This window comes from Pleurodeles waltl, chromosome 7 (genome assembly GCF_031143425.1).
Source record: "Pleurodeles waltl isolate 20211129_DDA chromosome 7, aPleWal1.hap1.20221129, whole genome shotgun sequence".
Classification (NCBI taxonomy): Eukaryota; Metazoa; Chordata; class Amphibia; order Caudata; family Salamandridae; genus Pleurodeles; species Pleurodeles waltl.
In genome coordinates this window covers 1,429,014,937-1,429,041,113 of record NC_090446.1, presented here as the reverse complement: position 1 = coordinate 1,429,041,113, position 26,177 = coordinate 1,429,014,937, and positions in this window count along the sequence as shown.

Sequence of the window (26,177 nt, the reverse complement as noted above, 5' to 3'; positions counted from 1 at the left end):
TTCATCGCCAATACATTCTATCATTGATCAGTAGATACATTAGTTGAGGTGAATTACATTTCACATTAGACCAGAATATGTGGGGATATATCATTCAAATATTACTAATATATTGATTGCACTTTCTTTATATATTACTGATTTTCTTTAAAATTATTTATTTACTAATCTTCACCGAAGATGGTTTGTTGTCTTACACTAATTGCTAATAACACATAAAATTATAATTTCGGTTGGTATCTAAATTTTATTAATGATATCTTATTATATATGAGCACTCCTATAAGGGTATGTATTATAATGCTCTCTCCAGGTCTTTATTTAATAGTTTAGCATTGGAGATATTTTCATTTGAAGATAGTCGTTATATTTGGTAGTTCTTTCTCTATTTTCGACCATTGTTATAGGTCTTTGTGAGACTCCCTCCAAGATGGCCGCCAGTATTGTAGTCCTTTCTTTATGGTTATCTTTTATAGTTCTATCTGGAAGACGTTATTTACTCTAAAGATGGCCGCCATAACTCGTGGTCCTTCTTTTATTTTTATTTCATCGGTAGCGCGAGAATTCGTCTGTGGTCTCATATAAGGGTCCCAGACATGAACACTCGAGTTTTGATACTTTATTGATATACACGCGTACTCGCGCTTTACGGTTTGACCCATTGGAAGGTGGATTGATATAACTGATATTAGGTAAGCTACATGCTTTAGGTATAAGTCTATTCATGATTTCAGGATAGGACATTGTAGTAATATTTTAAAAAGGGACTTAGGACAGTGATATGATTACAATATACTTATATACTTGGCTTATTTTATTTATAGTGGAGGAATTTATTTAACAGGGTGTGTTAATTTTAGTAAGAACTCTGATTACATAAAGATGGGATCTTAGGGTTTACTATGGTTCTGATTTGTTTCTTGATATTGGTTTGGTTGGACATGTTTGATAGTTATATATATTTTCTTACACAGCAGATAAGTTGCATAACGGAATAATCCTGGGATTCGTTTGTAAGGAATACTTATGCTATAGGACGGATCTACATATATATTTAGGTAAGAGCATGGGCTCATTTGCACGCGTCTTTTAGTAGCAAGGGACATCACTAGGGTACGGGGTGAGCTTATATTCAGTAAATAAGAGCGATATAAGTAGGTTTCATTTTCTTGATACTTACTCGCTAATTCTTATATCCTAATACCATGTTCACCTTTCACTCAAGAACGGGTGACATAATATCTAATAATAATATATGATGCTCGATACCTAAGTATACGATACTCTCACATTTTGGGAATTAAGGTGCACTGAGAACTAACATATATCTGCATCCAACCATTGTGTTCACAATTCATCCCACAACTTTTCCATTCATTTTTATATTCCTTTCATATATTTTTTTCACCTCTTTTTTACACTTTCTCATATTTTTTCATGTCCATACACTGGTGGCGGTCTTTTTAATTAGGAAGTATGGATACACATGTAATAATAGGTACCTATATAACTTACAGCCCTGATAAAGTCATTGGGAAACTCCCGGACGAAACACGTGTTGGCTATCAATTTGGATGCAGCTGCTAAAGTTTGAATAATAAGCTATATCATCTTTTGAAGAATATGATTGAACTTTGATTGGAGAAATCTGGACTTGGACTTTGGATCGTAGCAAACTTGAATCAACAGATCAATTAATTCTACTATTTGGATTTGGACAGTGATACTGTAATTGGGGATTATGTTGGAAATAATCTTATTAATTTTCAGAAATATATGATAAAACATTGCTTATGCACACTGACTCATGAGTACTATTATGTTTCATGTTACAATGTGTGCCTCTTGTATTTTATGTTTGCAATAGTGCTTTTAGCATCTATCAAGACCTTTTGGGTGTGGTCTTTCAAGAGTGCACCATTTCGAGATTCGACCTTCCCCGTTGATATTTACCTCGTTACCCAGAGTGCCTAGTATTCTCCCAGCACAATACACCCATACGTAGTTAGAGTTCAACATCAGCAATGGGCTATGAAAGGGGAATGGTTTAGCCATGGTTGGGCTGTAAGTTAACTGAACCCTCTTAGAAAGGACATCTAGCTAAAGAATCAGCATCCACCACTAACAAACTAAGCAATGAAGTTAAAGTTAGAAAATAGAAGACCTCAGAAACTGCTCAGCTCCTTGAACAGGACTTGATCAAGACCAGAATAGAAAGAAATGGCTGACTGCTCTGCAAAATGTAATCTGGATACAATAAAATTCAGAAAGTATTTTCTCACGCCTTCATTAATCAAAATATTGTACGTTATCCGTAGAACCAATAGTCTCTAAACTTTAAATCTGAAATATAACTGAACAGTCTTTTACACGTCAATGATTGGCTCCTCTTCTCCCATTCCCATCGTCAGGTAACTTTTTACTTGAAATCCTAGCTGCAGTCCATTGTTAGCTCCTGGGAACCTCTTCTCATGCATCAAGTCTACAAAGTATCAACTTCTAGTGCAGAACATTTCATCAAGCAGTTCTCATGAGAAAGTTTAAGACACTTTCAAATCGCTAGGTCATCATCATGTGAACAATGAATAATATTAATTTCTCTGCTTTTCACAAAACATTTACGAACGTTTATTTATGCCATGCAACGAAACATGAAGCTCTGTAGGCTAGGCCCAAACCTCGAAATTTATCAATTATTAACATTAGCTAAACAAATACATAACATCAATTTATTAGTACGATCCACTAATACATTTTATACTACATGTGCACATCATTTAGACTATAAATGTGAATTCTTTATTAATTCTCGTGCACGTTATGAAGGCCACTCAAGTGAGCATTCTCTAAAACACACTATTTTCTCTAAGTTAGCCTAATTCATATAAATCCATAGCCATTAATCAATGCAAAATCATTAGTAATTAGTTCATCTTAAACACATGTTGAGGGATCATTAGATACTTTCTCTTAGGTATTTGTAAATTTTCTTGAGGGGTGTGCCATGTGTGCTGCAGAGAAGCTCTAACTAGTTCTCTAGGGAACCCCTCTCAATCAGTACATAACATTTCTGAAAATCATGCAAAATTGTGAAAATCATCTTGTCATAAGTACAAATTCTCTGCATTATGAGGAATGGTCCATAGGGCAACTTTTCTTTCAATGGCCTGGGATGTCCACTTATGAAATTAAGTTAAAGTATTGCTATCAGTAGGTTTAGTAGAGACTGATCACCAAATGATTCTCAATTACTCCAATAGATAAGTCAAGAAAATTAATGTTAACCTTAGACTGGGTCATTGTGAACCCCTAATCCTGTGTAAAATGGATTAACCATTCATGAAAGTTATTAAGTGTTGCGAAAGATCCCTCTCAAATCATAAGGATGTGATCGATATATTAAAACCATTCTTTGATATAGCTACTAAAAGGATTTTCCACACCATAAATCCATTATTTTCTTTAAATAGGCCATAAATAGTTTTGTCACCACTCGAGAGAAGTTCCAACTCATAGCTACTCCCTTTTTTGTAGATAAAGAATTCATAAATAAAGCTGTTTCTTGAACCTAAAACACACATTTTTGAAGCAAATGAAAGCTAACTCGACCAAAAATTAAATGGGTACCAAACAGGGTCGCTCTCTCAAATCAGTGACTTCACATGCGACTGCAATGCCTTCCTCCTGTGGGATATTTGTGTGTAGTGACTCTGTTAGAAATGGGGTCTTTAGTTGGCAGTCAGGTTACCCCCTGTCCAAGCAAGGACCCTCACTCTAGTCAGGGTAAAGGAGAATCATCCTCAATTAACCCCCAGCACCCCCCTCATAGCTTGGCAAGAGCAGGCAGGCTTAATTTCAGAAGCAATGTGTAAAGTATTTGTACCAATACACACAGTAACTCAGTAAAAACACTACAAAATGACACAACACAGGTTTAGAAAAATAGGTAATATTTATCTAAACAAAACAAGACCAAAATGAAAAAAATCCAACATACACAATTCAAGATATGAATTTTCAAAAGAATAAGAGTTTTAGGGCCAGATGTATCAAAGGGTTTTACCGATTCTGTGTCTATGGGAAAATGTGTTTGTACATATGGCCCTTAATCCTTAGAAAACAGTGAGAATGCTGTTATTTCACAAAAGTACCTGGGTAGCGTCAAAATAAAGCCACACGGCGAGCATGTGTCGAAAAAGGCCAGCGATGCATCAATTTCTTATCCACAAGCAAGAACGTGCATTGTTCCACCTTCGGTTGGGTCGGCATGTGTCATTTCTTATCTCCGGCAAGAAGGCAATGCGTCGATCCGGATGGGTACCTTGGGTCTGGGCAGGCTTTCCGTTAATTTTCCACGCCCAGAGATGTTGCGTTGAAAATCCAGTCGCACAGTATCACAGAACCTGGCTGCGTGGGGTTTGCGTCGGTAACAGCCTCCATTAGCGGGTGTTGCACGTCATTTCTCCAGCCGCTTTGTGCCAATCTTCCAGCCATGATGCAGGTGGTGCGTTGATTTCAGCCGCGAAGCCGACGGTGCATCGTTTATCAGCTGCGTCTTAAAGGATGCTTTGAAAATTACCCCACACGGTGGTCTGTGCGTGGAGTTTCAGTTGTTGTCTGCCAACTTCACCTTTCAAGGGCCGAGGAACTAGATAGGGCACCACTTGGCAGTGCAGGAGTCTCAGCAGAGAGTCCAGGTGCTGGCAGGGAAAGTCCTTGATGGCCCTGAGACTTCAGAAACAGGAGGCAAGTTCAGTTCAAGCCCTTGGAGATTCTTCTCAAGCAGGAATGCACAACAAAGTCCAGTCTTTGTCCCCTTTCACAGGCAGAGGCAGTAACTGAATGATAGCCTAACATAGCACAGTCACAGGCAAGGGCAGCACTTCTCCTCAGCTCTTCAGCTCTTCTCCTTGGCAGAGGTTCCTCTTGATTCCAGAAGTGATCTAACTTTAAGGGGTTTTGGGGGCTCTTCTTATACCCATTTCTGCCTTTGAAGTAGGCCTAATTCAAAGAGAAATCTCTGTTGTTTTAAACACCCTGCCTTGCCCAGTCCCTCACCCTGACACACACCGGGGGATTGGAGACTGCATTGTGTAAGGGCAGGCACGGTCCTTTCAGGTGTGAGTGACCACTTCTCCACTCCCTCCCAGCACAGATGGCTCATCAGGATATGTAGGCTACACCCTAGATCCATTTGTGTCACTGACTAGAGAGAGGTGCAAACAGCCAAACTATCAAACTGACCCAGACAGGGAATCCACAAACAGGCAGAGTCACAGAATGGTTTAAGCAAGACAATGCCTACTTTCTAAAAGTGGCATTTTCAAACACACAATCTAAAAACCAACTTCACTGAAAGATGTTTTTAAATTGTGATTTCAGAGAACCCAAACTCCACGTCTTCCTGCCCCCAAAGGGGATCTGAGCTTTAATAATATTTAAAGTATGTTATCCTATGAGAGAACGGTAAAAAACGAATTTGGCAGTATTTCACTATCAGGACATGTAAAACACATTAGCCCATGTCCCACCTTTAACATACACTGTCACCTGCCCAGGGGACTACCTAGGGCCTACCTTAGGGGTACCTTACATGTATAAAAAGGGAAGGTTTAGGCCTGGCAAGTGGGTGCACTTGCCAAGTTGAATTGACAGTTTAAAACTGCATACACAGACACAACAGAGGCAGGTCTGAGCCTTCTTTCCAGGCTACTAATGTGGGTGGAACAACCAGTGCTGTAGGCCCACTTGTAGCATTTAATATACAGGCCCTGGGCACGTCTAGTGCACTTTACTAGGGACTTACTAGTAAAACAAGTATGCCAATCATGGAAAACCAATTACACATAAACTTTACATAGGAGCACTTGAATTTTAGCACTGGATAGCAGTGGTAAAGTTCCCATAGTAACGAAAACAGCAAAAACACAGTCCAGCATACATCAACAACCTGGGAAACAGAGGCAAAATGTTAGGGGAGACCACGTCAAGGATGCCAAGTCTAACAGGCTCTATATCAAAAGTTGTGAGGATATGAATCTTTTCAATGAGAATCATTCCCTGTATTCTATTGATTAGGACAATACAGTCCCACATAAAAGGTTTAAAAAACACAATTACATATTGTGCTAGAAGTTCAAGCAGGGATCCAAAGAGCAGGGGGACTGTCCATACGTTTATGTATTTTGGGGAGAATGTAGATAAATGGCATCCAAGAGTCATTCTTGTTAGGAAATTCCTACTTATTACTGCATAGCCATCTCTCATCCAAAGCATTGTTATTTCCTGATCCTGGATGGCCTGAACATGTAATTTTATCTGGTCCGGCATGACCCGATATTCACAGTTGGTGCTCTGTGCTTTTTGATCCTATTGTTACTGAAAAAAGCCTGCTTCTCTCTGGTTCTACTGACCGGATGTTTTACATTTTGGTCTTGTTTAATTAATCAAACATGACTTTATTTTTCTAAACTGCTAGGGGGTCCTTTTCTCGTTTGTTTTCACTATGTTACTGTTTGAGACGTTGCACAAATTGCTTCTGAGTTAAGCCGTGCCAAGGTACCTGAAGGATGAGCATAGGTGAATTAAGGGTTTACTTGTGACTTCAACCTGAAAGGAATTGTGGTTGCTGCTTAAGAAGGGCTACACCTCCTTAAAGAGTATCCACATTTCTTACACAAAGGTACAATAGTTTGTGAAAGGGTAAGTGCATGGATTATGCTGAGCTGTTCAAAGATGAAAAACAGTATAAATAATTTTGAATAAAAACATTTATGTTATTGTAATATTCAAGTAAGAAATGCAGGAGTCAAACTTCTTTTTTTGATTAAATTTTTTTTAAATTGAGTCTTTTAAGCATAAAATAGCAATCCATGTGCAAGAAAAGGCTGGCATACACATGATCTATATTGTAGAAATGTGATTTCTAAATATTAAGTTTAACATTCTTGTGGGCTATACAATCTATTTAAGACAAAAGCCGAAAGTTGTATGGTACACAGGTTAATGAATCAGTAGCATAGAAACATCTTGAATTGGTGTCAGAGAAAAAACAAGAGGTACATTTCAATGTAAGTATTTAACTGCAAAAGGCATATATGCACATCTACTATATGCATAGGAGTCTTGTGTTTTGTGGGATGTTCATAGAAAATAAAATAACCCCCCCAAAAAAAACTGGGAGAGACAGGGGATATCCTGGGAAGTTTGATACATGCCTGGTTAATATGTGCATGTACTTGTATATTATAGTTGAGTTCTGGTCAGTGGGGTTGCTAAGTCATTTAAAGTTGGCCATATCATTTGTGAGATTCACTCAATGTATTGGTGAAAATTAGTTGTGAGTGTTGGACATAACGCAACATGGTGCAAATAGAAGTGATATAGTAGGGTAAGTATAACCAGCGTTTCAATTATTGCCATCAACGGTGGGTGATTGAGTTCTCTAGTAGCCAGTGGTCACCTTGGGCAGTTTGATAGTATCCTCAGTTTGGTAGTTTACAAACACCTTGTGCATAGTCTAGACTAAGGGTATTATATGCTATTCTGGCACCTTTACAATTCCATGAGAAAGCTGATTGAATGAATAAATGGTGGCAAAAAATGATGGTGAAAGGCTCATAGGAAGCATGAACATAAGAACCTTTACAATAGGAGTAATTATCATCTTAAGAATTTTTTGGAAATAACAACATTTTTAATAGGAGTGCTTGTCGTCTTTAGAATTGTCATCCTTCGTTGACCTTTTCTATAGTTTGAGATTTGTTATGTTTGACTGATTCAGCTAGGTAATTGTTAGCCTATGTTTCTAGGTATTTACTGAATTTGGGCTGCCACTTGGGCCAGGAGTCACCATGATGAGCAGGTAGACAGTAGGGATTAAGAGGTAAGACCTCTGTTTTCTCTTTGTTAAGTGTGTGTTTGGTTACTGTGAAAAATTAGTTGATTATAGTAATGATGACTGGTACAGCTTCCGTAACACAGTACATCAAAGTACACAGTTTTGGAATAGGGGGTCCCACTAGGTTTACTGACCATAGTCCGGCATACTTTTAAGTGCTGAGTAAACAGGTCTTTAACCACCTAGATTCTTGGTGGGAGCAGTCAAAATGAAGGATATGTAGTGCAATGGTTACCTGTTTATATTAATGACTTTTCAGTAAATAACATTGCACTACATAGTTGAACCCTCATTGATGAATACAAAGAGGATAGTATATGGGTCACCATAAGGACTTGGTGGGAGCTGTCGGAAACACCTTGTCTCACTCGTGATAGGTGTGAGGGACTGTGCCCCCTCCACATTACTACCTGAGTAACATTTACAAAAGTACTTTTAACACCAGACACATTGAATAACACTGAATGCATTGATTCACTATGACACAGTAAAAGATGCCAGTTTATGGATACATCTTTTTGAATGTAAACCTTATCATTGAGTTTTTCTCATTATAGTTTTGCAGCAGTCCTACGGCTCGCATTTTCCAACGGAACCCTGTCCTTAACATAGAAGGCAAATGCAACAATATTTATCTGTGCATGATAACACAGGCCCTGAGATGAGTTTCTGCATGTGTTTTGATGGCAGAAAAACCACACTGATACGCAAAGTGTGTGCATGCAACCACTGTGTGCTCACACCATTGCTTTTATTTTTACTAATATTGTATTTATGTGTGTTGTACAAATCCTACAAATTTCTCTTTTCTTTCCAGGTCAACTTAAAATTAGGGCTCCTAGGCTCATATTTAGGTTTCCTTTTACATTGCTATACATTACAGACACACTCAGGGCCTCTGTAGTGAGGTCAAGATTTTTGTTTTCTGTCCTGGAGAAACGCCACTTGATCCTTTAGTGACTTCCATAGGCGTGAAACATGGCAACCTACACATTGGAATAAACTAAGGGGTCATTCTGACCCCGGCGGTCTAAGACCGCCGGGGCCAGGGTCAGCGGGAGCACCGCCGACAGGCCGGCGGTGCCCCGCAGGGCATTCTGACCGCGGCGCTTCGGCCGCGGTCAGAAGAGGCAAACCGGCGGTCTCCCGCCGGTTTACCGCTGCCCTTTGAATCCCCCATGGCGGCGCAGCTTGCCGCGCCGCCATGGGGGATTCTGACACCCCCTACCGCCATCCTGTTCCTGGCGGTCCGCCCGCCAGGAACAGGATGGCGGTAGGGGGTGCCGCGGGGCCCCTGGGGGCCCCTGCCGTGCTCATGCCAATGGCATGGGCACGGCAGGGGCCCCCGTAAGAGGGCCCCGCAAAGTATTTCAGTGTCTGCTAAGTAGACACTGAAATACGCGACGGGTGCAAACTGCACCCGTCGCACCCCTGCAACTACGCCGGCTCAATTCTGAGCCGGCGTCCTCGTTGCAGGGGCATTTCCTCTGGGCCGGCGGGCGCTCTTTTGGAGAGCGCCCGCCGGCCCAGAGGAAATGTCTAAATGGCCGCCGCGGTCTTTTGACCGCGGTGCGGTCATTCAGCAGCGGTAGCTTGGCGGGCGGCTCCCGCCGCCTGCCAACATTAGAATCAGGCCCTAAGTTCCTTGTTTCTCTTTTTTCCACTTTTTTGTCATGGCGAGTGCACAAACAATATCTCCTTTGGCACTCCCACCTTCACTTTTAATCTTGTCTTGGCATAGCCCCTTTAGGTATTAAATAAACACATATGTATGAAGGCCTATAGCCAATTTTAACATTCACTTTCCAGTTCTTCACTCCCTTCACTTGTGGGGCCAATCCACTCCTGCACCCAATAAACAGCATATTATTTAAAATATTATTGCAAATTCCTGTCCTTTCCTCTGCGATATCGCACAATGGGCTGCCTAGCACCAATGCAGGTACCCTTGCACTATGGTGCAAGGGTGCCTGCGTTGTATTCAGGATTTTTTTTGTGCAGGAAGGGCCTCCTTTCTGCACCTCGTGATGCCTCACCTGGGGAGACATATCTTTTTGACGCATTCCTAGGATTACCAAATTGATAATGCTTCAAAATCCATGGGTTTTGCATGAGAACACCGAAGCAACATCCATGAAAACACCTCACTGGCGCAGAGTAATGTAAAGCAGCGATTTTCGCTGCATACATTACTCAAGGTTTATAAAGCCACCCAGGGCCACTGCAAGGTGGCCTTGCATGGCATCATAAATCCCAAGTAAGGTTTACGTCACTCTTGCATCACATTGCATGGTGCAAGAGCCATACAAATCAGGTCATAAATATTCCCTTAAGTGCATTGACCAGTGGAATGCATTTTGCATGCTATGATGTGATGCATGACATGATGAAGAGTAGATACAGCTTCACTACACAGTGGGCATGTATTAACTTCATCCATATGGATGGAGGATGGAGGATGGAGACCCAGAATGGAAGTGTGGGAGAATGGAGGAAAGGCTATCCAAATAAATTCTGTGAGGTAATTTATAGAAACAGCTGCTGATTAGTTCATCCAGAGTGATGACATAGGGTAGATGGTAGGACTTCTTTAATAACACGTAATTGGCATTTTCATTGTAATAACTATGACATTAAAAAGTATAAAATGAAAAGTAACACAGTTCAGTGTCCTCACCCAAACTGGATAGTGTTCAACCCACATGTCCCAGTATGATACAAGAGATCCCTGATCTGTTCTGCTCTCGCTGCTTTGCTCAGCAGGTCTCCCTGACTCTGCCACTCATTGCTGCCTTGCCACCCTCTGCTGTCCTGCCTGGTGGGATAGCTTTGTTTATATTGCTGAGTCCTTTCACATTTTTAATTTAATTTGCCTTGTGTTCTTAAAATCAGTGTTAACTATTGGTTACATTATTGTCAATTTTAGACCCTCTTTATTGTGAGTTGTGTTTTCTGTTGCTTAACCTGTAATTTAATTTTATTTAATTTGTTGTTGTTGTCTATTTAGTTGATTGCTGTCTGGTACAATTTTTTTGTCGGAGCCAGTCCACCTTGGCGCTTGCTCCCTTCACCCATTTGCAGCTCCTGCTTTTCTGCCACTGAGCGCTACTCCCCCTCCCAGGACCTACTTAATGGAAATACTAGCACAACAGTCATTAAGCAGATCCCTGATCCCTGATCTTCTGTCCTCTCACTACTCTACTCAGCAGGTCTCTCTGACTCTGCCTCTTGTTGCACCTTTGCTGCCTTCTGCTGCCTTCTGCTGCTACATCTGGTCGCACTGCTGTGTTTGAATGGTTGAGTCCTTTCTCCTTTGTAAGCTTATTCTTTACATTCTTGGCACTTTTAGTACCTCACCATTTTCAATTGTGTTTTCTGTTGTTTAACCTGTAATTTGTTTTTATTTCTCTCAATGTTTTTGTATATTTTGAATTGATTGCTCTACTGTGCCATTTCCCTGCTGGAGCTGGCTCGCCTTGCCACTCAATCCTTTTCCTGCCCATTCACGACTCCAGCTTTTCTGCCACCCAATGCTCTTCCCCACCCCCCAGGATCTACTTAATGGAGTTATCAGTTCTACCCCATTAAGAAGATCCCTGATCTACTCCCCTCTAGCTGCTTTGTTCTGCAGGTCTCCCTGAATCTGCCGCTCATCCCTCCCCCCAGCTTCCCTCTGCTTCTACACTTGGTAGCACTGCTTTGTATGTACTGTTTAGTCCTAACTCCTTTTGAGTTTCATTTGTTATGTGTTCTTAAAACTGTTGTTAGCTATTGTTTAGACTCTTGTCAATTATAGTAGTGCACCATTGTTAATTGTGTTTTCTATTGTCTAACACATAATTTAGTTTTATTGTACTGCCGGTTGTTGCTTATTTTTAGTTGATTGCTGCACGACACCATTTTTTCTTTGGAGCTGGCTCGCCTCACTCTTTTTCCCACCCATTCACCTCTCCCGCTTTCCTGCCTTCCGGCGCTCCTCTTCCCTTCCAGCACCCACTTAATGGAGGCTGTAGTGCAAGAGTGCTGGGAATGCATTGTAGGTGTGCCAAAGACAAGCCCGTCTGCACACTTCCATGCTTGACCATGCCAGCACCAGGAACACAGGCCCTCCTGCCCCCACAGATACATCTCTGGCTTTGTATGTGGAGTTTCCCATGGCCATGCAGCTGTCCAGGCCAGTCTACCACTCCACCTGAGGAGGGACATCTGCCAAAATCTAGGCCGTCGTTACGAGTTTGGCAGTCCAAGGACCAGCACAGTGGAGGTGGTGGTTGCACCGCTGTGGGCTCGACAGAGCAGATCGCCAGATAATGACCATGGCGGTGTTAAGGAACACAGCCAGGTCACTGCCAGTACCGCCAGCACAGGCGGGCTGCCACGGCCAGTGCAAGGCATCTCCAGGTTGGCGGGGAGGATGTTTCCGCTGACCATTTTATAAGGTTGCACACCACCAGGATATCCACCGTGGATGCCCTGCCACGAAAAGCTTGGTGGAAACAAACACATACATACACACACTCACACACAAACCCCACACAACAAATTGTACATATGCAACACATACAGGTGGAAGGAAATCCAGGACAAATATGTAACCCTTGACACCATGGGGTCCCTGGTGCGGATATATTGAAGAGCAATCTCAATAATTAATAATAAACAACAGAGGCTCACTGGCTAGTCCAACTGGAACATTTGCCATAGGCACACAGGGCAATGTCCATGGCCCCAACTTGACTTGTGACTGCAAAGTGGCCTTCACATGACATGGACATCAATGGGGCATGAAGGCACCTCAGGGATGATGGGGGGCCGAGGTGAGGGCTTGGGATTTGAGGGGGGTCAGTAGTTTGGGTTTGGGGGGGGTAATTTGGTTTGGGTTGGGGGTGGGGATTTAGGTCTGGATTTTGATTTTAGGGGAGGGTGCTTGGCTTTTGCTTTGGGAGGGGTATTCTTGGGCTTGGTAGGGGTAGATGTCTTAGATGGAGGAGGGGTATGGCTAGTACCAGGTGGACTATGGGAGGACTGGGAGGCGGAAGGCAGGGGTTTGGGGAGTGGAACAGGGCGCTCAGAGGGAAGAGGGACTGGGTCAATGGGAAGGAACAGGGAAAAGTCATGCAGCAAACGTTTTTTAGGGGTACAAGGTTGGTAATGGGAGAAGCGTTTGGGAGTGGGAGAGAGGAAGTAGTTGTGAGGTGTGTACAGTGAGGTGCCTTGGCTGCAGGTGCGGGCGTGGAGGTCATGTGTGTGCTATGTGACTGTCGGTGTGCGAGTGTGGGCATTTAGGTGAGTGGGAGGAGATGCAGGAAGATGGCAGGGTGGATGTGAGAATTTATGTTGTGATGGTGTCTGCAGGTAAGGTGGATGTGCTGCATGTGAGTGTGTTGACAGTTGTGCTGAGTGCGCATGTGGTGTATGGGGAGCATGCATGGGGTTCTGCCATTGTGGTGATGGTGGGAATGAGTACACTTGTGGCAGGATCTGGGAGTGGTGATGTGGTGACTGCAGGTATGAGTGGTGCAGTGTCTGTGAGGGGGGAAGTCAGGGGAGTTTGTGTAGGGAGTGGATGCTGTCTTGTCTGCATGTGTCTGTTGTGTGTGTGCATGGTGGTGGTGTCTTATGTGGTGCTTGTGTCTGTCCATGCAATCCGGGTCTGTTGATGTGGATGCATGTTGGAATGAAGGTGTGCCTTGGATGGGTGAGGGGAGAGGGATGTGGGAACGGAAACATGTATTTGAAGGGGGGACGGAAGAAGAAGGACCACTGACTGCCATCAATGAGGAGGCCAGAGCCTGAAAGGATCTCTGTAGGGCAGCCAGGGTACAGTGAATGCCTTCCAGGTAGGCATTTGACTGCTGTATCTGTGATGCCAGTCCCTGGTTGGCATTCACGATGGTTGACTACCCCACAGAGATGATCCTCAGGAGGTCAATAGCCTCCTCATTCAGGGCAGCAGGGTTGATTGGGGCAGAGGTGGCTGCGGTGAAGGAAATGTCCACCCTCCTAGGTAAGTGGGCACAGGCAACTGGGTGGGGAGCGAAAGGAGGGTGGTGCGCACAAGCAGGGTGGCAGACAAGGATGGTGCTGGAATGGTCCCAGATGCGTCCGCCACCACCAGGAAGTGTCCATCGAAGGAGGAATCTGAAGATGTAGTCTGTCTCCCCGTGGAACTCCCCTCGCCCTTCGTCCCAATGGTCCCCTCGGCTCTGCTGGTATCAGCCTCCTGTGTCCTGTGGGCTGCAGCTTCCCCACTTGCTGGTGCCCCTTCTCCTTCTCCTGATGATGCTGATGCACACAAAGACAGAGGTGGAGAGGGAGGGTGACAGAGAAAGACAAGGTGCAATGGGTTAATACCAACTATACACACACACAGAGTAACAACATCATTATCTGCTGCTATGACAGGGCAAGCCATGCCCTCACCAATACATGTTAAAACAGCAGGACACCATGGGGGACTCTACAGCAATGCTGAAGTAAACCTCTAATGGTGGAACAGTAGCTCTCACGTACTTGATGAGGGACATCCCAGTCACACTTGCCCAGTGCCTCGCACATTCTCATGGTTGTGTGTGGAGACATTTCCTGTACTCCTTACTCAACATCCTGCATGGGTAGGTAGCATGCCCCCTAATCCATTTACAAATAGCACAGTGACATCTGGCCCCATTGTACCTATCTACACATACAGTACATGGCAGCTGATTGAGGACTCACTACTTACCTCTGTCACAGTGGTAGGCTGATACTGATGGCAATGCCCTGACACCTTACGTGTACTAATGCTGATGGTAGGAGCTGGGCTCTTAAACTTTGTTGTCCACATTGTGACCGCATAAATCCCAAATTGGAAGTAAATGCCCTCATAAGTCGCTGTCTGCATGGTATGGGCACATATCTTCGTACAAGTCCTCCCGGGGTGGCTGATACCCATAGTCAGCGTGCAATGAACAATGACCTACACTACATCTTTTCACTAGTAGTTAACCCGAAAGCAATACAGGCATTACATCATCGAGGTATGAGTGTGTACTTACCCCCTTGTGGCTGCTGTGCTGACCTCAAATGTGAGTGCTATTTTTGCTCTGCTGTTGTGTAGCATCACTAATGCAATTTATTGTCTATGCACTACTTTCCCTGTACTGCTTTACCAACTGCAATTGTAGTGCCGAAGATAGTGGTGTCATCAGTGTTGCTATTCATCCTCTCAGTCCATAATGGAAGAATGTGTAACCCAACTGTTACTGACTGTGGTTGAGATTTTCCAGCTGTGAGGGAAGGACAATTGGGTATGGATGTTTTGGAAATGTAGATCTGACATGGGCATTTGGTTTGTGATTCCACCTGCTAAATCACACTAGGGATTGAGACATTGTACAGCATGTGTGTTAAATGGCCTACACTGACTCCTATGGTGGTAGTTGTCACTGTCCTGGTCTATTTGCCGGGCATTTGTGTGGTGCATTTCTGGATCTTGCCACGCCTAGTAGCTCCCTTGATACATGTATCCAGACTATGGGGGTCATTCAGACCCCGGCGGGCGGCGGTAGCCGCCCGCCTGGAGGGAACCGCCAGAATACTGCTGCGCGGTCAAAAGACCGCCGCGGGTATTCTGAGTTTCCCACTGGGCTGGCGGGCGGCCTTTTGGCGGTCGCCCGCCAGCCCAGTGGGAAACACCCCTCCATGAGGATGCCAGCTCCGAATGGAGCCGGCAGAGTGGAGGATGTGCGACGGGTGCAGTAGCACCCGTCGCGAATTTCAGTGTCTGCTAAGCAGACACTGAAATTCAGGGTGGGGCCCTCTTACGGGGGCCCCTGCAGTGCCCATGCCATTGCAGGGGCCCCACGACACCCCATACCGCCATCCTGTTCCTGGCGGGCGAACCGCCAGGAACAGGATGGCGGTATGGGGTGTCTGAATCCCCATGGCGGCGCAGCAAGCTGCACCGCCATGGAGGATTCAGCAGGGCAGCGGAAAACCGGCGGGACACCGCCGGTTTTCCTGTTCTGAGCGCGGCCATACCGCCGCGGTCAGAATGCCCTGCGGAGCACCGCCAGCCTGTTGGCGGTGCTCCCGCCGACCCCGGCCCCGGCGGTCCTTGACCGCCGGGGTCAGAATCACCCCCCATGTCTGCTCTACCATCAGCCTTGCTGCATATTTCTCCCCCTTCTTTCCACCTCAAGGACATTTGCAGGACAATGGTTTTGTAGAGTGGTCAGTTTTATGTATCCTTTGTGTGTTAGCTTCAGGCGTTAGGCCTTTGTGCACTTTGCCCTGGATGTCTTTTATTACTTTGCTCGCAGCATAGAGCCTCTGTGCACTTTGCTCTAAATGCTTTTTATTCAGCTTCGTACTGTTATTTTTCGAATAGCCAGTTCTACGGTCTTGTTTTATTTTTTATATCACACTGTTTAGCCTACTTCAGCACTGGAGTTTTCCAATAACACATTCTTGTTCACTCTGTGCTTCAATCAAGGATACAGTCTGGTACATTGCCGATAGACGTGGTAGGAGTTTAGTCTTTGGCATGCTTGCGTAGGGGCATTTTGTGATCACACTGACATGTTAGTTATAAAAACACTTCCTTGTCCTAATACACACAAGAGGGAGATTCCGACCAGGGAACCACAACTAGACGCTGACTGCCTCGTTGCAGATGCTGAACCCAATCACAGGCCTTTGCTCAGGTATGAGGGTTGATGGCTTCCCGGGGAATCTGAAAGGCAAGCTAGTAGCTTAACATGCTGTGCTCGAAACAGAACTAACAGAGAGAGAGTAGAATCTATTTACACCATGATAGCGTTATTCTTATGTTTCACTCTCCTTGTGACTATATCAATCCTACTGTGTTGTATGGTTCTGGTTATTGCGGCTCACGCCTTATTATTTAAAATGCAGTTGTTTTATTGAAAACAATCTATAAAACTTAAACTGCCTTTGTCATTTGTATATGAGATCATACTGTAAATGAGAGAGCTGGTTGGGACCTGAGTGACCACGACTTCCCTGAGAAGTTCCCAAGATGTCATGCACTTGGCTGCTCAATCATCCCTTCCCCATGGGAGAGATGAGGCACTGCTAGTTAGCCAGAGCAAAACCGGATTTAGGGTGACAGAGATCCTTCCAAGTGGGTCAGACTCAGTCCCCCAGACCAGGAACGATCCTGCTACCTAGAAATCCAGTAGTCTCATTTCAGATAATGAGAGCCCACGCGACATGGCGCCACCAATGATTGGTCTGGCTCTAATTTTCGGGTCCGGCTGACTCTCTCGGTCTCATATATATATTGACTCCTCGGTTCCGTTAACGGAGACGTCCGTGGCGCTGAGGATTTCTGCCACCACAATATAGGTACGTCCTATTATTTTGTGGTCAGTTGTTCAAGCTTCAACTCTGAAAGGGAAACCCTGATATTGGTTTGCCTTCTCTGACCTAGTGCTGTTTTCATAATGGCGAATCCCCAAGTAGTGAACATCGCACTTAATATGCAACACCCGCTCACAGGACATCTGATAGCACATGGTCTGACGAACCAGGGGGGTCCGGTCACGTTTGTGGTGGACACCCATGCAGCCTATCGAACAGAGCTTTTTTATTCTTGAGTTGTATTTCCAGCAGTTGATGGTGGTACACATACTTTTCATGATTACACTATTGCGAATGTCCCTGGACAATACAGGGCATATGCATACTTAGAGATACCTTTATCTTATCAAGAACACCATAATTGGCTTGATGGCGCCCTCCCACACACTGTAGCACAAGTAAGGTTAGGTCCACTGAGTAATGATGGTCCTACCTGGCCTTTATTGGCTACATATACGCCACATCCTGCGGTTGCTCAATTAGCGGTGGCTGAAGTTCAACGCTTATATACAGACTTAACGGCTACATATAGACGATTAGTTCAATTTGTAATGCAGACACTAAATACAAACGCAGCGCGTGCTGCTCCGGCACAACCACATGCAGTGGTTCCGGGTATCAATTCTGCCACTGTACACTCAGTTATGGGTAAAGTACTGGCAAAACGAGAGGAAACTCCATTTTGGCTGGCGCAAAAAATTAATACGCTGGAAGCAGTATTTCCCCATACGGGACCTCAGGAAAAACATAGAATATTGACGATGCATTTGCCGTATGGAATGGTTCCTACTGTGGACCATTGTAATACTTGGGGCACTGTGTTTGCCGTGCTCTACCCTACAGCACACGGTACATCGACATTGGTTAATCTACCAGAAGTGCTAAAACAAGTTCAAGATGAATATGGGGCTGCCCCAGCCTTAGATTTAGGGATGCAACTGATGGGCAATTTTGCCGCGGTTTCTTCTATTATATTGAGTAATCTAAAAGGGGAGGCAGTGGCACTAGTGGTGTCTATGCGTCTTCGAGATGTCCCGCAACTTAATCAAGAGCGGGAGCTGCCGAGAATAATAGCGGAAACATATTCGAGTATCGGCCGTGATAGCCTATGGGCTAGACCGCAAAAACCATAGTTACAGGGTAAGAGTAGTAAGGATACTACTAAACAACAGCAACCTGAGGGTACTAAAAAGCGCTGGGAAAAGAAACAGCAAACACCTAAAAAAGAAAGGGCAGAAGCTCCGCGACCGGAGACCCCGCAGACTAAATATAATCTCAGAAATAGGGATAATTTGAAGACGCCTGATAGATATCAATATACTGATACACGCCAATCTCGTTCCTTTCAGGACTCATCGGAAAAGAGAAATGAGAGAGGTGGGTGGTCAGAGCGGAGAGCAGAGTACTTGAAACCGAGACAGGAATCACAACGCTCAATGGAGCTTTCTGTCAAGAAAGAAGAGAAACCGACCCAACAAAAGTAGCAGTTTAAAAAGAAGAAGGTGGCGGCAGTCTCAGTTAGACATGCCACACAAGAAGAGAGTTCTCTTGAAGAACAAGACATGGGCGTTAGCACTGTTAGACAGCGCGGCAGAGGTCACAATAGTTCACCGGAATCTTCTAGAGCATCTGGGGGTGAAAGCAACTGATGACTTCATACAAGTCGAAACAGCAGATATGCGTGTCTCTGATCCCGATAGAGTTTATACAGTAACTTTGCAATTAGAATGGGATATTGAGCGCACTATAAACGCCATCTTTTGGGATCGTGTAGTCAAATTGTATGACATTCTGCTGTCCGAACAGGATTGGCCCCCAGACTTTGTTCGCGACTGTCCAGTTGGGGAGGAGGTTATTACACCTTCATTCTCACCACTTGTTCCGGGAGAACTTGCAGAGTCCTATAGTAATACATGGGCTCTGGCACAGGCACCCGCCTTATATAGAAATCATGTGGGGTGGGATAGGAATTCACCTTATCATGTAATTCCGATTAAGGGCGAACCTCAGCCGCAACCGCAATATCCTATAAAATTTGAGGCAAGGGCATCGGTAAGGAAAATACTTACACAATTGGAGTACCAGGGAGTTATTAAACCCTGTGTCTCGCCGATGAATAATCCCTTATTTCCTGTAGCTAAACCGGACCATTCTTATAGGATAGTGGTGGATTAGAGACATTTAAATGGACATACATGCACATATACAGTACAAAATTCACACAGCGCAGCGCTCATGAATAATATTGTGCGTAAGAAATACAAAACAACTTTAGATATAGTGAATGGTTTCTTCTGCCAACATATAGTGCCCAAAAGTAGGGATTTTACAAGCTTTAGTGCGTTGGTCTCAGCAAAAAATTTGTCGTTTGCCTCAGGGGTATAAGAATAGCCCAGGACTGTTTTCAGCTTGTGTGACTGAAATTTTGCACGAGTTGGACCCTGAAGCTTTGTCATATGTTGATGATATATATCTGAGAGATGACGAGTTACTACAACATTTAAGGCGGGTAGCCCGCATTGTTGTGGGATTTGCCGAAATTGGCTACAAATGTAATTTTAAAAAATCAAAAATTGCCTTCCTCAGCGTCATTTTCCTGGGATATGAGCTGTTGAATGAGGGCAAGAGCTTAGCGCCACACTTTTTGGAAAAATGTGCAGAGTTGCAACCTCCTAATACGATTCGAAAACTCCCGAATCCCTCTCACTACTGGGGACGATGTTACGCTGCAGGTGATTTGCACCAACGCTGTTTTCTCTCCGAGCTTGGGGAGGGTGGAAGCTGATCTTGCGATTGTTCCACTAATGGCGAATAATTTGCAATCTTTTGATCAAATTGCTGTGACTACTGATGTTGCTGAAGGTGTTATCTACAGCGTACCACGGTGAGAGTCACAATCTGCTCCTTTGTTTAAGGTTGCACCTTTTGCAAGAACTGCCTCTGGCTGCTTTAATACCAATGATGATACCGTGTTGGACTCTTCTTCCTCTTCAACACCAGCCCTTGGCTCAAACACACATATTTTGTTGTTCCTTGGAACTATCTGTGGCTTTTCATGAATGTGATGACTTTTTTCCTATGGCTGGGGTTTGTTGTTACCTTTTTTCTGGTGATACATGGTCATTTTTTTCCTGAACGATCTGAGATTGAGCACGTGGAGAAGGTGTTGAAACCACATTTTTCATCACATATGGTTCGAAGAGACTTGTCCTTTGTGAACATTTCTGCTGTACCAATTCCGGATGGGATTGTGTGGGATAGAGTAAAGTTTGATGTATATGGTCCCATGGAAATAATTCAAATACCGTATGTTCTAAAATTATCAATGAATGATATAGTAATACCAGGCATTGTATCTGATGATTGGGATGTGAAGACAGTTGATTCTATGTTGACAGAATTGCAGTATTATACTGTCTATGAAAATGAAGATGCTTACCAGTTTAGAGATAATTATGGTGACATGTTTTGTTACAATTATTATGGACACCACTTTATTCATAAAGCTAGTAGCCCTAAATCGATATTTGAGTATATGCAATGGGAACATTGCCCAACTCCTCCACAGGGGAGTTCTAAAACTTATTCCGATAAATTTGCATATTTTTCTGGGCATCATCAGCAGAGTGCTAAGTCTTACTATTTTAAGGTTACTCCGCATGCTAATAAGCAGACGTTATTGACTGATACTAAATTACTGTATTCAAATTTGTTTGTATCCAAACTTTCGGTTGAGGGGTATGAATACAGGTCCAAAACTGTTGATTTGAAAAGTGTTTGGGGAATGAAAAATTGGCAAATGCGGGGTAAGGACACATTGTTTAGGGCATGTATTATTCCTGTCCAAATGATTTTCTTAAATGACACTGTACAACAGACTAGCTGTTTGGGCTTAGCAACAATTAGAGACTTGAATTTGCCTAGCATACCTGTCCTTTCCAAAATGAAAAATTGGCAGCAATATATTAATGCCACGTTTAGTGAGCTTACAGACTGGGTCCAGAATGGTACGCTTAACACTTCATTGACACGTCCAGGCGGGTGGTTATTGTGGCCCATAGACACTAATGGGTGTCATCAGCGTTTTGTCACCTCTTCGGGGGGTTCAGGACTAGTAGGGCAGACCCTCGCTACATATCACCAGAACATGCTGATATCATTACTACATATAGCGTGTGGAAACTTTGTCAACAATGGTTGAAGTCATCCACGCTGGATGCAGTTAAGACACATCTCACGTTACTGTCTAATAATACTGACTTGCAAGATTTTTTCTCAGGTCCAAGATTCCCCCGGAAAAAACATTTTCAGTATGAAGTGTACAATGAGATATGGAAACTTTCACAACAGGTGGCAGCGGCCCGGTTGAGGCAGATAGATCAAGAGAATTTGAAACAAGCGTTATCTGTTGTGGATAATGGAATGCATACCCTGTCTGACCGTGTATATACGATTGATAACATTGTTTCCTCTGCTATAGACATTATTAGATCAGATATGTCTTCTTTATATCATGGGCAGAGTCAAACGTGGTCCATTATGCAGTTGGGTTGGACTCTACAGACATTAAAGGCAGGTCGCGTTCCGTGCCAGCACATCCAAGCCAGGGAGATATTTTTTTCCTTTAATTTGACACGTCAACAACAGCTAATGGATAAAAAGGAAGTGACATATGTTATGTTAAATAATGAAAAGTTGGAGAAGTTGCCTTTTACTGTGGTTCAGATTCCGTCAGCTGAGTGGTTGATACACGGGGTTATAAATTTGCCTATTTCCACTCTGCAATTCACTTCTTGTTTGAATTAGAATGGGACATTGAGCGCACTATAAACGCCATCTTTTGGGATCATGTAGTCAAATTGTATGACATTCTGCTGGCCGAACAGGATTGGCCCCCAGACTTTGTTCGCGACTGTCCAGTTGGGGAGGAGGTTATTACTCCTTCATTCTCACCACTTGTTGCGGGAGAACTTGCACAGTCCTATAGTAATACATGGGCTCTGGGACAGGCACCCGCCTTATATAGAAATCATGTGGAGTGATATAGGAATTCAACTTATCAGGTAATTCCGATTAAGGGCGAACCTCAGCCGCAACCGCAATATCCTATAAAATTTGAGGCAAGGGCATCAGTAAGGAAAATACTTACACAATTGGAGTACCAGGGAGTTATTTAACCCTGTGTCTCGCCGATGAATAATCCCTTATTTCCTGTAGCTAAACCGGACCATTCTTATAGGATAGTGGTGGATTAGAGACATTTAAATGGACATACATGCACATATGCAATACAAAATTCACACAGCGCAGCGCTCATGAATAATATTGTGCGTAAGAAATACAAAACAACTTTAGATATCTCGAATGGTTTCTTCTGCCAAAATATAGTGCCCGAAAGTAGGGATTTTACAAGCTTTAGTTCGTTGGGCTCTCAGAAAAATTTAGTCGTTTGCCTCAGGGGTATAAGAATAGCCCAGGACTGTTTTCAGCTTGTGTGACTGAAATTTTGCACGAGTTGGACCCTGAAGCTTTGTCATATGTTGATGATATATATCTGACAGATGATGAGTTACTACAACATTTAAGGCGGGTAGCCTGCATTGTTGTGGGATTTGCCGAAATTGGCTACAAATGTAATTTTAAAAAATCAAAAATTGCCTTCCTCAACGTCATTTTCCTGGGATATGAGCTGTCGAATGAGGGCAAGAGCTTAGCGCCACACTTTTTGGAAAAATGTGCACAGTTGCAACCTGCTAATACGATTCGAAAACTCCAGTCATTATTGGGATTTCTAAATTTTGGTAGAACTTACATTCCTGAATATGCTACACGTATAAAGCCATTATAAAATTTGATTCGCCCAAATATTTTGAGTAGATTTTGGACGATTGAGCATACACATATTCTTCGAGATTTGCAAACTGATCTCTTAGCGGTAAAGCATTTACACACACGGGACAATAAGACACATCTGGTCATCAGGGTTGTAGTTGGGGCCGTTGGGTTTACATATGTCACCTTTAATGAGGGTGAGACGGTCCCGATAGCATACAAGTCCCACTTGTATTCTGCTGCAGAACAATGTTTTGCACAGACTGCGAAAATTCTCACTGCTGTACAGATGGCTGTGATTAAAGAACGACCTCTTGCCCAGGGCCAACGCATCATTGTCGTTTCCCCGATTACAGCCTTAGGGGCTGTTACAAAAGCGAGTATTCCTAATTCAAAAGCTTTGCACCCGCGATGGATACAATGGGCAACGTCTTTGACAGCCACTGATGTAGATTACATATTTGACCCTAAACTGCAGACTCAAGAATTTCTTCAATATGAAATGGAGTACCCAGTTCCCGCTGGCACATTGCCTATTGATCAATATCCGGTGGACATGTACACCGATGGCTCTGCGCAACCAGCGGTTGGGACTAAACAACAGTATTCTGCTGCATGTGCGGTGGTGAGCGGCCATATGGAGGGGGAGAAGTTCTGCCCCCAACGTACTTATACACAGACCTTGGGAGACTATACGGCACAGTTGTCTGAGCTTAAAGCTCTGTTGTTAGCCTTGGAACATGCGGATCCAGCAATATTCACACAGCTGGTTTGTGATTCCCATTACAGTGTTCAGTCTTTCAATTAATATTTACATTACTGGAGGTTGAATGGGTTCAGAGATTCCAAGGGTAACACCATAAAACACAGATTGTTGTGGGGGAAGGTTGCGGATCTGAAGGAAACACTTCCTAAAGTCCATGTTGTGCATACACTTGGACACCAGCGCGTTGGAATACACGTTGCTGGGAATACTTTGGCTGATGAAGCCGCAAAATCGGTAGTGGCAGTTGCCACTGTGGCCGCAGTAACTCATTCGAGTTCCAAACCAGACACAGAGATTTTGCATGCCATAAAGGCTACGGCTGATGGCACGCCATATCCTAAAGGATTCCCTTCTAAATATGATTACTGCATGGGTATTATGCTGAACGCTGTAGTTAAGATACCAGGCGTTGGTGTACGCAAAATGCCCAATAAAATTGAGCGACCTCGATTAATTACTGCAGCACATGAGGGGCGGCATCTGCACATGCAGACGTGGCTGCCACAATTTCACTCTTACAGGCTCGTTATTGGTGGCCTGGTCTCTATAAGGAGACAAAGCAGTATGTCCTTTGTTGTGACATCTGTCAACAAATTAAAGTTTCCACGGCTAGACGCCCGCAGCAGACGCCCCTTCTGATATCGAATAAACCTTTACAGTGTGTGTGTACTTGGATCATTGTGGTCCGCTGACACCAGATAGTGTACACAAATATATATTGGTAGCTGTAGATTCGTGCTCCAGATTTGTGTGGGTCTGGCCACAGCGATCGGCTGACGCTCGAACTGTTATTAAAGATTTGCGCATCTTTGTCGATACATGTGCAGTTGCGGCTTTTCATTCAGACCAGGGCCCTGCTTTTGCCTCTAAGGCATTCAGGGACACCATGGCTTCGTTGGGGGTCGAGCTCCAGTTCTTGTCTCCATTTCCTCCTGAGGGAAATTCTGTTGTGGAGCATTTAAATTGCGATTTAAAGCAATCCTTAGCAGCCAGAGTTATAGGTACGGATCGTAGTTGGCTAGCCCACCTGTATGGAGTACGGAGAGCACTTAATAACTTGCCTAGAAGGTCCCTGGGGGGTCATACTTCATATGAGTGCCTGTTTGGAACACAAATGTATGTTCCTGATCTAAATGGTCCTGGTGTGGAGACGGCAGATGCGCCCTTTGACATAAATGATCGTGTCACTGTTTTGCAGGATTTACAACAATTCCGTGAAGATAAATCTTCTGCCAGTGCTGCCTCCATGGAAATTAAGGATGAACCAGTAATGCCTACTGGTTGGATTCCCTGAATTGGGTATCTTGTGCATGAAAAGGTCGCAGTGAAAAAAGAATTTGGCCCTTCATATCGAGTGCCAGTCCCTGTGCTAGGGATCCACGGCACAAGAACTGTGATTTTGCCACCGCTGCAAGGGGCCAAAGGAAATCGCTTTGTTTCCATCTACAATGTCAAGTTACAACATGTGGATGATTCTGCACAGCAGACCAAGAGGAACGCCCAGTAGTTCCCGAGTCCCTCTCACTACTGTGGACGATGTTCCGCTGCAGGTGATTTGCACCGACGCTGTTTCCTCTTCGAGTTTGGGGAGGGTGGAAGCTGATCTTGCGATTGTTCCACTAATGGCAAATAATTTGGAATCTTTTGATCAAATTGCTGACTACTGATGTTGCTGAAGATGGTATCTACAGTGTACCACGGCGAGAGTCACAATCTGCTCCTTTGTTTACGGTTGCACCTTTTGCGAGAACTGCCTCCGGCTGCTTTAATACCAATGATGATACCGTGTCGGACTCTTCTTCCTCTTCAACACCAGCCCTGGGTCCACGTAAGCTGCTGTGTTGGCTCAAACACACATATTTTTTTGTTCCTTGGAACTATCTGTGGCTTTTCATGAATGTGATGACTTTTTTCCTATGGCTGGGGTTTGTTGTTACCTTTTTTCTGGTGATACATGGTCATTTTTTTCCTGAACGATCTGAGATTGAGCACGTGGAGAAGGTGTTGAAACCACATTTTTCATCACATATGGCTCGAAGAGACTTGTCCTTTGTGAACATTTCTGCTGTACCAATTCCGGATGGGATTGTGTGGGATAGAGTAATGTTTGATGTATATGGTCCCACGGAAATAATTCAAATACCGTATGTTCTCAAATCATCAATGAATGATATAGTAATACCAGGCATTGTATCTGATGATTGGGATGTGAACTCAAAATAAGGGAGGGATCAGGAGGAATTATGGTCCAGTGTATATCCTCCTAGTGGAAACATCAAAAATTAGTGATACACTGTTCCAACCATGCTAAAC